The sequence below is a fragment of the Hypomesus transpacificus genome, chromosome 16 (assembly GCF_021917145.1).
Source record: "Hypomesus transpacificus isolate Combined female chromosome 16, fHypTra1, whole genome shotgun sequence".
Lineage (NCBI taxonomy): Eukaryota > Metazoa > Chordata > Actinopteri > Osmeriformes > Osmeridae > Hypomesus > Hypomesus transpacificus.
In genome coordinates, this window is record NC_061075.1 from 827,342 (window position 1) to 837,187 (window position 9,846).

Sequence of the window (9,846 nt, forward strand, 5' to 3'; positions counted from 1 at the left end):
CCCCCATCCTCCCTTCCCTCCCTCCTCCCAAGTCACCCCCTCCTCCCTCCCTTCCCTCCTCCCAAGTCACCCCCATCCTCCCTTCCCTCCCTCCTCCCAAGTCACCCCCTCCTCCCTTCCTTCCCTCCTCACCCCCATCCTCCCTTCCCTCTCCCTCCTCACCCCCATCCTCCCTTCCCTCTCCCTCCTCCCTCCTCACCCCCATCCTCCCTTCCCTCTCCCTCCTCCCAAGTCACCCCCATCCTCCCTTCCCTCCCTCCTCCCAAGTCACCCCCTCCTCCCTCCCTTCCCTCCTCCCAAGTCACCCCCATCCTCCCTTCCCTCCCTCTTCCCAAGTCACCCCCCTCCTCCCTTCCTTCCCTCCTCACCCCCATCCTCCCTTCCCTCTCCCTCCTCACCCCCATCCTCCCTTCCCTCTCCCTCCTCCCTCCTCACCCCCATCCTCCCTTCCCTCTCCCTCCTCCCAAGTCACCCCCCTCCTCCCTTCCTTCCCTCCTCACCCCCTCCTCCCTTCCTTCCCTCCTCACCCCCATCCTCCCTTCCCTCTCCCTCCTCCCTCCTCACCCCCATCCTCCCTTCCCTCTCCCTCCCCCCTTCTCACCCCCATCCTCCCTTCCCTCTCCCTCCTCACCCTCTCCTCCCTTCCTTCCCTCCTCACCCCCATCCTCCCTTCCCTCTCCCTCCTCCCTCCTCACCCCCTCCTCCCTTCCCTCTCCCTCCTCCCTCCTCACCCCCATCCTCCCTTCCCTCTCCCTCCTCCCTCCTCACCCCCATCCTCCCTTCCCTCTCCCTCCTCACCTTCTCCTCCCTTCCTTCCCTCCTCACCCCCATCCTCCCTTCCCTCTCCCTCCTCCCTCCTCACCCCCTCCTCCCTTCCCTCTCCCTCCTCCCTCCTCACCCCCATCCTCCCTTCCCTCTCCCTCCTCCCTCCTCACCCCCATCCTCCCTTCCCTCTCCCTCCCCCCCAGGAGTGAGGATGGGAGTGTGATCCTGGCTGGATGAAGCAGTGTCCTGGAGACATGCTCCTCATCCAGCTGGTACTCATCCACAACCTCCTGTTTCTGGTGTTTCGCCTCAAAACATTATTATTAGCCCATTAAACTTTAATCAAGATGGTGATAATATGTAGATATGGAAGGGGATATGTACAAACGTGTTTGTTTATATTGTCCACATCTACAACTGTAGGAATGTGATGTGGACCAAAGATCGCCTTGTTGTGTTGCTGTTTGGTTCCCATGGAGAGAGAGCGAGCTGGCTGGCTGGCTGGCTGGCCGTGGAAGTAAGTGTGGACGGTTTATGGGCCTGGAATCACTGCAGCTTTAGGCAGGGGAGGGCAACAAACCCGCCCACGGGAATCAGGAAGGCACGAAAATGAAGGTTTGTTCAGAGTGGGCAGAATAGAGCAGAGGATAAGTAATCAACACACAAAAAAAACATGTCATCATCTGTGAAACTTTATTTAATAGTTAAACGTTCTGGATTCATGTTGATTCCAAGGTCACGTTTGAATGGTTAATTGATTATAATTAGGATGTTTTTTTTTTGTTTTTTTTTACAAGCGTAAGAAAAAACACCCATGCACCCATTTTCTTAACAGACAGTAAAAGTGTCTGTTTTTAACTGCTTCGTGGTATGCAGTTTGCCCCAAGCATATAGATAAATTATGCTGGCGTCAGTTCACTTCGAAGGAGTATAAAAAGAAAATACGTATTTTCTCACCGTGTCCTTGAATGTTCCCTTTGCGTAGGAAATGCTAACATTGAAGGCGTTAAGCCTGCTTGCCTTTTATACTGAAGGGCAAAACATTTGGTTGTGTAGGCTACTTTGAGTGCATAAACATCATTCTACAGCAACAACAAACATATCCTCATGCCATGAAACGAATGTACGCATGAAAAGAATTTGCTTTTGTGCGTCGTGATAAAACATCAATCCGATGAAGTGCGTTATCGTTGATATATAAAGTGATCATTTGAACTGTTCTTTGTCAACTTTACCTGTGCGATCAGGGCTGTATTACTGCAAGGTTGAAGACAAGATCCTCTCAAGATAAACGACCCGCAAGGCTTTCTAATGAGCGTTCCATTCTGGGAAGGTAAGCTGTAGCCGGGAGCTATAGAATACAGGTACAGCTTCACTCCAATTATTTTCTCTAGAACAACTTCTAACTGATGAACTGGCAGCTTGTCTGACGACTGTCAGAGGCTGACATTAACTGCAAACAGGGGGAAGGGTCCTTTAAACATGAATCGTGTAATTAATATCAGAATAACCGAACTACTCTGAGATTGAACGTCTCTTGTCCCCGATGATATGGTTGGTTCTTAAACGCTTACAGAGAGCGCTTGTGACTAAAATCCGGTTGTGGTTTTTTTAACGTAAAGAATGGAACGTTTAAATCAACGAGATTAGGCCTCTCAAAATGTGACTGATGTTTTCCCGAGGGGTGTGTGTGTAGGGGGGATCAGACCACAGCGAAAGGGCGAAGTCGTAGTGTGACAGGCCCAAGTACTCCTTCAGCACAGCCAAAGTCTGGGACAAAATTCCCATTCCCCCTCAAGAGCAGTGTGATTGGCTGATTGAGTGGAGGGGGTCTTAAAAAACGCTCTAAAACGCCTGTGACCCCGGATGACCCCTAGCCAACACCCAGAGCTGCCTTGCATGCTTGGGGTGAGTAACATTAGACAGATTCTGAGAGACACTAGTGGTCCTGGGGGGGCACACAGCCCCCACCCCCCAGAAACACCTCCTCAGCCAGAACCATCCCACCCACTCGTTCTTACACAAAGCTGAGTTTTGCCGGCCGGCCAGCCGACCTCCAGACAACATTTTAATTTTTTTTCTGACGTCTGTTGTGGCTTGTTTGTTCGGTAAACATGTTGCACCTGTCACTGGAATGCTGGTTGCCAACTAGACATTTATTATCCTCTGTGACCCCTTCTCTCTTTCTCTCCCCCTATCTCTCTCTCTCACTCTTTCCTCTCTCTCTCCCTCCTTTTCCATCTGCTGCCCATACTTTACAGCTGTGTATATATGTATAAGTTTGTTTGCATGTCTGTCAGTGAGCGTGAATGTGTGGGTGTGTGTGTGTGGGTGTATTTGTGTGTAAGAACTAGTGTATCATTGCTGTGCTAGGTCTTATATGATGGTAATAGAAATTCAGTTTTATTTAGACCCCCCTTCTCTGCCCCCCCCAGCTGTTAGTGTTGTGTCTGCAGCGTGTTGTTGAACTGGGAGGGAAACAAGAGCCTTGGAGAACCGTCAAGTTCTCCAGTGTTCCCAGTAATGCAGACACAGAACAGACAGAACACACCCTAGAATTGGCTCTTTCCTCTCAGCTTGTTTACTGCTCTTCATCCTGGTTTGTTCTCAACAACAAACGTACAAACAGCCGGGATGTGACGGGCTAGGGTTAGGAATAGCAGACACGTAAACATCTACTGTTCAAACATCAATGCTGTTTGTCTCGTTAGCAGGTGATAACAGCTGTGTGATGAAGCGTTGACCCTGTTTTCTGCTGGAGCAGTGTTGATGTTAGCCAATCTTCCCAGGTATTCGTAAGAACTGACTGATCATTCTGTAATTGCAGGTTGTGTAACTGATGACTCGGGGGAACGTGGAGGCGAGATTGTAATCTGCTCCGTGCTAGATAAACTCAGTTATTGGGGAGTGGCCTTCTTTAGAAACCACATTTACTAGGACAAAGACAAATGATGTTTTTTCCTTCTCTGCTCAGCCCATAGTCCACAGCCATTCAGATCCCAACCTGAAGGAACAATAGCTGGTATTAAAGTGTTCATTTTTAATTGGTTCTAATGACAAATAACAACAAACAGAAAAGAAACAAGTAATATAATATCTTGTCAACAGGACCAGGCACCAGTGACCAACCATCTACTGTCATTGTGTCCTCTCTCCACGTTCTAGGGTGCAGGTTCTATGGTGCAGGTTCTAGGGTGCTGTACAGGAGAGGGCTCAAGGAGGGTGACAAAACACCAGGACACACCCTCATCCCTGTAGGTGTATATGCACATGCACACACACTGTCTCTCTCTCTTACTGTCCCTCTCTCTCTCTCTTCACTCTCCCTCTCTCACCGACATGCATCCCATAACTCTCTACAATCTCACACCCGTAATCAAAGCTAAGAAAAGGCTACTGCTGAAAATCCAGACATGTTTGTGAGGACGGAGTGTTTGACATTCCCTGTTCCACCATGGCTTCTGCCTCTCTCTCATTCCACAGCCTCGCATATCTCAGATAGCCGCTGGGATAATTTTAGCCCATACCCTGAATAATTGTTTGTTTTGATTTATTTTGTCAATCCCTTCTCGGCTTCCAAGTCCAAACTGTTCCCACTGTGAATTCACTGGAAGCATTGGAGGCATTTCCCTCGTTCAGGATCGTTCAGGATGGTTCAGCTCCTCACCAACAGGGGGCAGTACTCCCCTTTGTCCTCGCTGCCAGGCATTAGGCCGGTCACATCCTCACCTCCACCCCGCTTCACTGGCTCCTGTGGGAGTGAGAAGTATGACTGTTTGGGTGATATCTAGTGTGGAGATCACAGCACATTTCTTATTTTATAGCGGCCAGAAGTAAATGATCTGTGTGTTTGTATGTGTGTGTTCTCACATGTTTATGTAGTTATCTCCCTGTTGTCTGCCATCGGCCCAGCCCTCCTGCGTCTGGAAATTTGTTAGGATAATTGCTCAAGTAATGCACAGAGTCGTCGGATTCAAAGAAAGTACAATAGCTTAATGTTTGCCAGCAAGGAGACAAACAAAGTCTAGTATGATCCAGCTTGAGTTCAACAGTTAACCCTGAGCCCAGCCCGGCCTCTAACCCGGCCTCTGGCCCGGCCTCTGGCCTCGTTGATGGTGCTGGTGTGGAAGGCTGCTGATTCTGTTTAAGAGGTTAAGAGGATAAAATGACAACCCCCTGAGAGAGACTAGAGTCTCTACTACCGCCTCTACTGCCCCCCCCCCCCCCCCCCCCCCCCCCCCCCCCCCCCCCCAGGAGAGGCTGCCTCCCTTTAACCCCCCCTCTCCCCCAACCTCTAGGAAAGGTCCTGGAATGTGAAGGCTTGGCACTAAGTGAAGCCATGAGACTTCAACCTCCAACCTGCCTGACCCCTCTTCTCCTCCAACCCACCATCTCCCCTCCCTCCCCTCTCTCCCTCTCCTCTCTCCCCTCTCTCTCTCCCTCCCCTCTCCCTCCCTTCCCTCCCCTCTCTCCCCTCTCTCTCTCCCCTCTCACTCTCCCCTCTCTCCCTCCCCTCCCTCCCCTCTCTCTCCCCTCTCTCCCTCCCCTCTCTCCCCTCCCCCCTCTCTCTCCCCTCTCTCCCTCCCCTCTCTCTCTCCCCTCTCTCCCCTCTCTCTCTCCCTCCCTCGCCCAGCTATGTCCTTGCTATGACAGGCAGGCTCCCAGCAGGTGGCCCTCTGGCGGGAGATGAATATGAGTGCTAGGAGATGTCACCCAGGCGACAGCTGACAGCTACGGTTTCACCAGATGACCGGTGTCTGTGGCCTCCGGTGGACGTGCCCCCTGCCGTACCTCGCATGCACAGGAAATATTGTAGTTCCTGGGGAGGTGTGAACCAGAGCCTGGCTGTTAGGCCTAACGACTGGTGCATTCTGGGAGGAGGGGGGATTTAACCAGGAAGGAACAGCGGTCAAATGGGTATGCTCCCCCTCTCTCCTCCTCCACCACACACCTGAGAAGGGCTGCGGTCAGACCCAGGTGAGAAACCAGGACCAGGGTGACTCACCTGGGGGGATGACACCAGGTGAGTCACCCCCCACCCACCTCGTTCCTGAGACCCTCCTAGTCTGAAAGTTAGGCTGACCAGGTTGCAACCAACCCAGAACTGACTACGTGCGCTTGGGTCACGGTCGAGTGGCTCTCCTGTATAAGACCCTGAACACAGGTACAGTAGCACACCTTGAGAAGGGATGCGTAGCGCTGCATGGTGTTGTGAAAAGCCATGAGTGCTGATTGATGATCTTCTTTGTGTGACGCAGCATGAATCACAGTCTGTGCTCAGGTACGCACTGCACACACAGTCCTCACCTTCTCACCACTGACTTTACATTTAGTCATTCAGCAGACGCTCTTATCCAGAGCAACTCACAGTAAGTAAAGGGACATTCTTCCAGAGGCAAGTAAGGTGAAGTGCCTTGCCCAAGGACACAACGCCATATGCCTGACCAGGAATCGAACCGGCAACCATCTGATTAACAGCCCGACTAACCGCTCAGCCATCTGTTGGAATTTCCCTATGAATATGCAAAATATTTGAAACCATCCATTGCTCTGTTCGGATTTGTTTTTTATCTTGAAGTGTTTGTCTCTTTGATGATCAGTGTGGATTATTTGGGGTCAACAAATCGAGGTTTAACATTTATCTTATATTCACAGTTGGCACTTACAGAACTGGTCTGTTGATTTTACTTGCGTCTGGGTGAGATAAGATAAGCTCCAGTTCACTCCCAAGTATTTGACAGTAATTCCACGTAGTAACTGGACCAGGTCTGATGTAGTCGATCTAAAATATGAAAATATGACTCCTGTATTTCCATGTCACTCAGAGGAAACACACTCGTACTAAACACACAGACCCACACACACACGCCAAGCACACGCATTCTCACACACACACACGGTCCTGTAACTGGATCCCTAGACAAACACAGGGTTAATAGTGCTGTTTAGGCTCGTGAACTTTGCATCACTGCTCTGCCATGTGTCAATCACAGCCAGGCGGCCATGTCCATCTGACCATCTTCCTGGGGCATGGGGACAAGCGAGGAGCTAAACCAGACCTGGACATGACCTGGCCTGAGAGGTGCTCTCGTGAGGAACATGTACCAAACACGATCACCTCGCTTTCACTCTGTCACACACACGTCCTTCTAAGTGCTCAAATTTCCTTTGGGATCATTGTATCGAATTTCCTAGATTTAAGCGATCTAATCGTCACTAATTAAGTCAAATGTAATTGTACTGCTGTGTCAGCAGTAATACTACCAGGTACTGCCTGTGGCAGGTACTTCCTGTGGCAGCTACTTCCTGACGGCATTCCGACCTCTTCAGAACCCAGAAGCAGCGGTTCTGAGTGTCTACAGATACGTTGTCACCTTGTGTCCCTCCTGCAACCACGGGCCAGCAGACCCCTGACCCCCTCCAGCTAGCGGCTTGACTGATTGACGTGTGACGTTATGTCCCAGGAACCTGGCCTACCTAACACCCTGGACCCCCTCCTGGACCCCCCCGCCCCCGACACATCTACTCCCTCTGCCTCCCACTCTCCAGATCAGCTTTCATAGTCATGTAAATACCTTAAGCCAAGGCTAATTACAAAAACAGACTACGTACGACTGTAGACTCTGTTGAGCTCTAGACACCCACACACATCCCGCCACTACGCGACAAAAACAGGTCACCGGAATTATCCAGACTTTATGGAAAAACTGACGGAAATGAAGTTGTCTCCGAGTGTTGAGCATCCTCCTCTCCCTCCCCTCCTCCTCCTTCTCCTTCTCCTTTTCTCTCCTCCTCCCTGGTGGTGGTGAGTCATGGTGGGTATTTAACCAAGTGAGATCAGCCCTGTTAGATTCCTGTCTCTCTCCCTCGTCTAAGCCTCGCCATGTGCTGCCTGGTGAACACAAGCAGACCGGCAGGTGGTCAACTCAATATAAGTCTAATGTGAACACACAATGAGATTTCAGGTTATATTTGGCAGGTCGCTATAGAAACAAGAGTTTAACTCGTATATCTTTACACTGGATGCGCAGGAAGTGGGTTGTGATTCCATGGCAGATTATCCTCGCTGCGGTTAAGGAGTCTGCTTAGACGTGATGAGGGTGTCGGGGAACACGACAACCTTCAGAGTAGCGAAGTCTTAATGTTCTGTGATTATTTATCGGTTCCCCCACAGATCCATCCCAGCGTTCACCAGCCTTCCCTGAGACAGGCCTCAGGAACATCTGCTAGCGTTCACCAGCCTTCCTTCAGATAGGCCTCAGGAACCTCAGGAACCTAACTCTTCTGGCGTTCCAGAACCCTCTCACGTCCACGGCATGTTTTATTTTTGAAGCGTATACGGTGACAAAAGCCACCCCAGCCCTGGTATCGTGTTACGCTGAGGATCTGTGTCCGCTGTACGAGGCGTCACGCTCCGCACTCACAGAACCTCCCACGGCCCAGACCCAGCACATTTGTTACTCTGTTGCCTGGTTACCCGTCGCCACGGACTCCAAACACCGGTCCAGATCTTGTACATCAGGCGCTGTATTTGTAAGAGGCGCGGAGCGGGCGATAGGGTTACCTGAGTGCTGAAGCAGCTCTTCTGAGATGGGACTCCATCACCCCGTCAACACCAGGCCTATGTGAAGGTCGCTGTGTCTGGCACTGAGGTCGGTCGTCCACAGAGCGGTGGTGCCCTCAGGTTAATGAACATGATGACTTGATACAGTCAGGGCTCATTAACACACCCGGGTCGAGTGATCTGTGAAGTGAACAGTGTTACAAAACAAGTTGTTCTTTCAGCAGTGGGATCGTCAGTAACACGTCGGTAACGTAGTTGAGTCCAAACTCCTCAGTAAATGGAGCCAGTGAAGCAGGTGAAGGAGCTCCTGTACGAGTGGGGGGCAGGAGAGACATCTGAAGACAGTAAAGACAGGCTTTACTCAGGATTATCTGCTGTTGATGCTTGGCGGTCAGAGGCCTGTGTGTGTTCCCAGCAGTAGGAAGCTTTGATGTGTTTTCTAAAGGTTCTCCAACCTGAGGCTTGGTGGGGAGGCTGTGCTCCACAGAAGCCGTCCTGTGGAACCAGTTTGGACCAGTTTGGACCTGGCCCAGAACTGGCTTTGCACTCTCCTCCACTTCTCCACGTGAGCGTCTAATTCTGTGGTCCTTCTGCCATGCAGCTGGATCGACTCACACAAAGCTGGAGCTCAATATCAACCCAAATCACAAACACACCCTCTCAATGTGAATGTTTGAACTTCATAACTGATGTTAAGTTTTTACTGGGTTTAGATTTTCACATCTTTCTCTCACAGGTCCAAATGGTGTAAATAAATAACGGAATCTTTCCTTTTTAGATGCAGTTTGAATTTGACATTTCGCACAGGGTCATTTGCACGCTACATAAACCTGCTGGATTCAGATTATATTGTAGTCTGAGCTGTAATGTTATGTCTGTCAACTATGATATTTTGAAATGCTTTATAACCATGAATCACAAATGTCACATGTCTTTGTGTTAGCTGCACCTTGATAATAGGACTACACCATCTCCCCCCGCCACCCTCACTAAAACAAAAGTAAATCCAAAAAAACAAGTCTGGTTCCCACTGAAAGTTGTCCTACTGGTTGTCTGCATCTGAAGTTTGGCCGGTTGCCTGTTTATTGGTCGCCGCAGGCAACATCAATTTTCCCAGGATTGGTGTGGTGACACAACGGCTCTCAGGTCTAAAAGTCACCACGACGACAAAAGACAAAAAGGAGATCCAGCTGAATCACAGCGTGAGAAAGAATGCACGCTGAAGATGATGACGTTTCCGAGGAAACAGTGGGAAGGAGTTTCAGGTTAGTCAACTGTCGTATCCTTTAAAAACACCACTGATTTAATCATATCTTATAATCCACGAGAGGATTTAATTGAGTCGAGGAAACTGATTTCCTGATTTACAGTTATGTGGAATTCGTAGTGGTTTGTTGCGTGTGATTACAAGTTATTTAAGGGAAGCAATTTCATGTACTTTTATTGAATATGAATCAACTTGGTGTGTGTGGGTGTGTGTGTTAGCTCTGACCCTGGCCTCTCCGTACGAGGGGTCC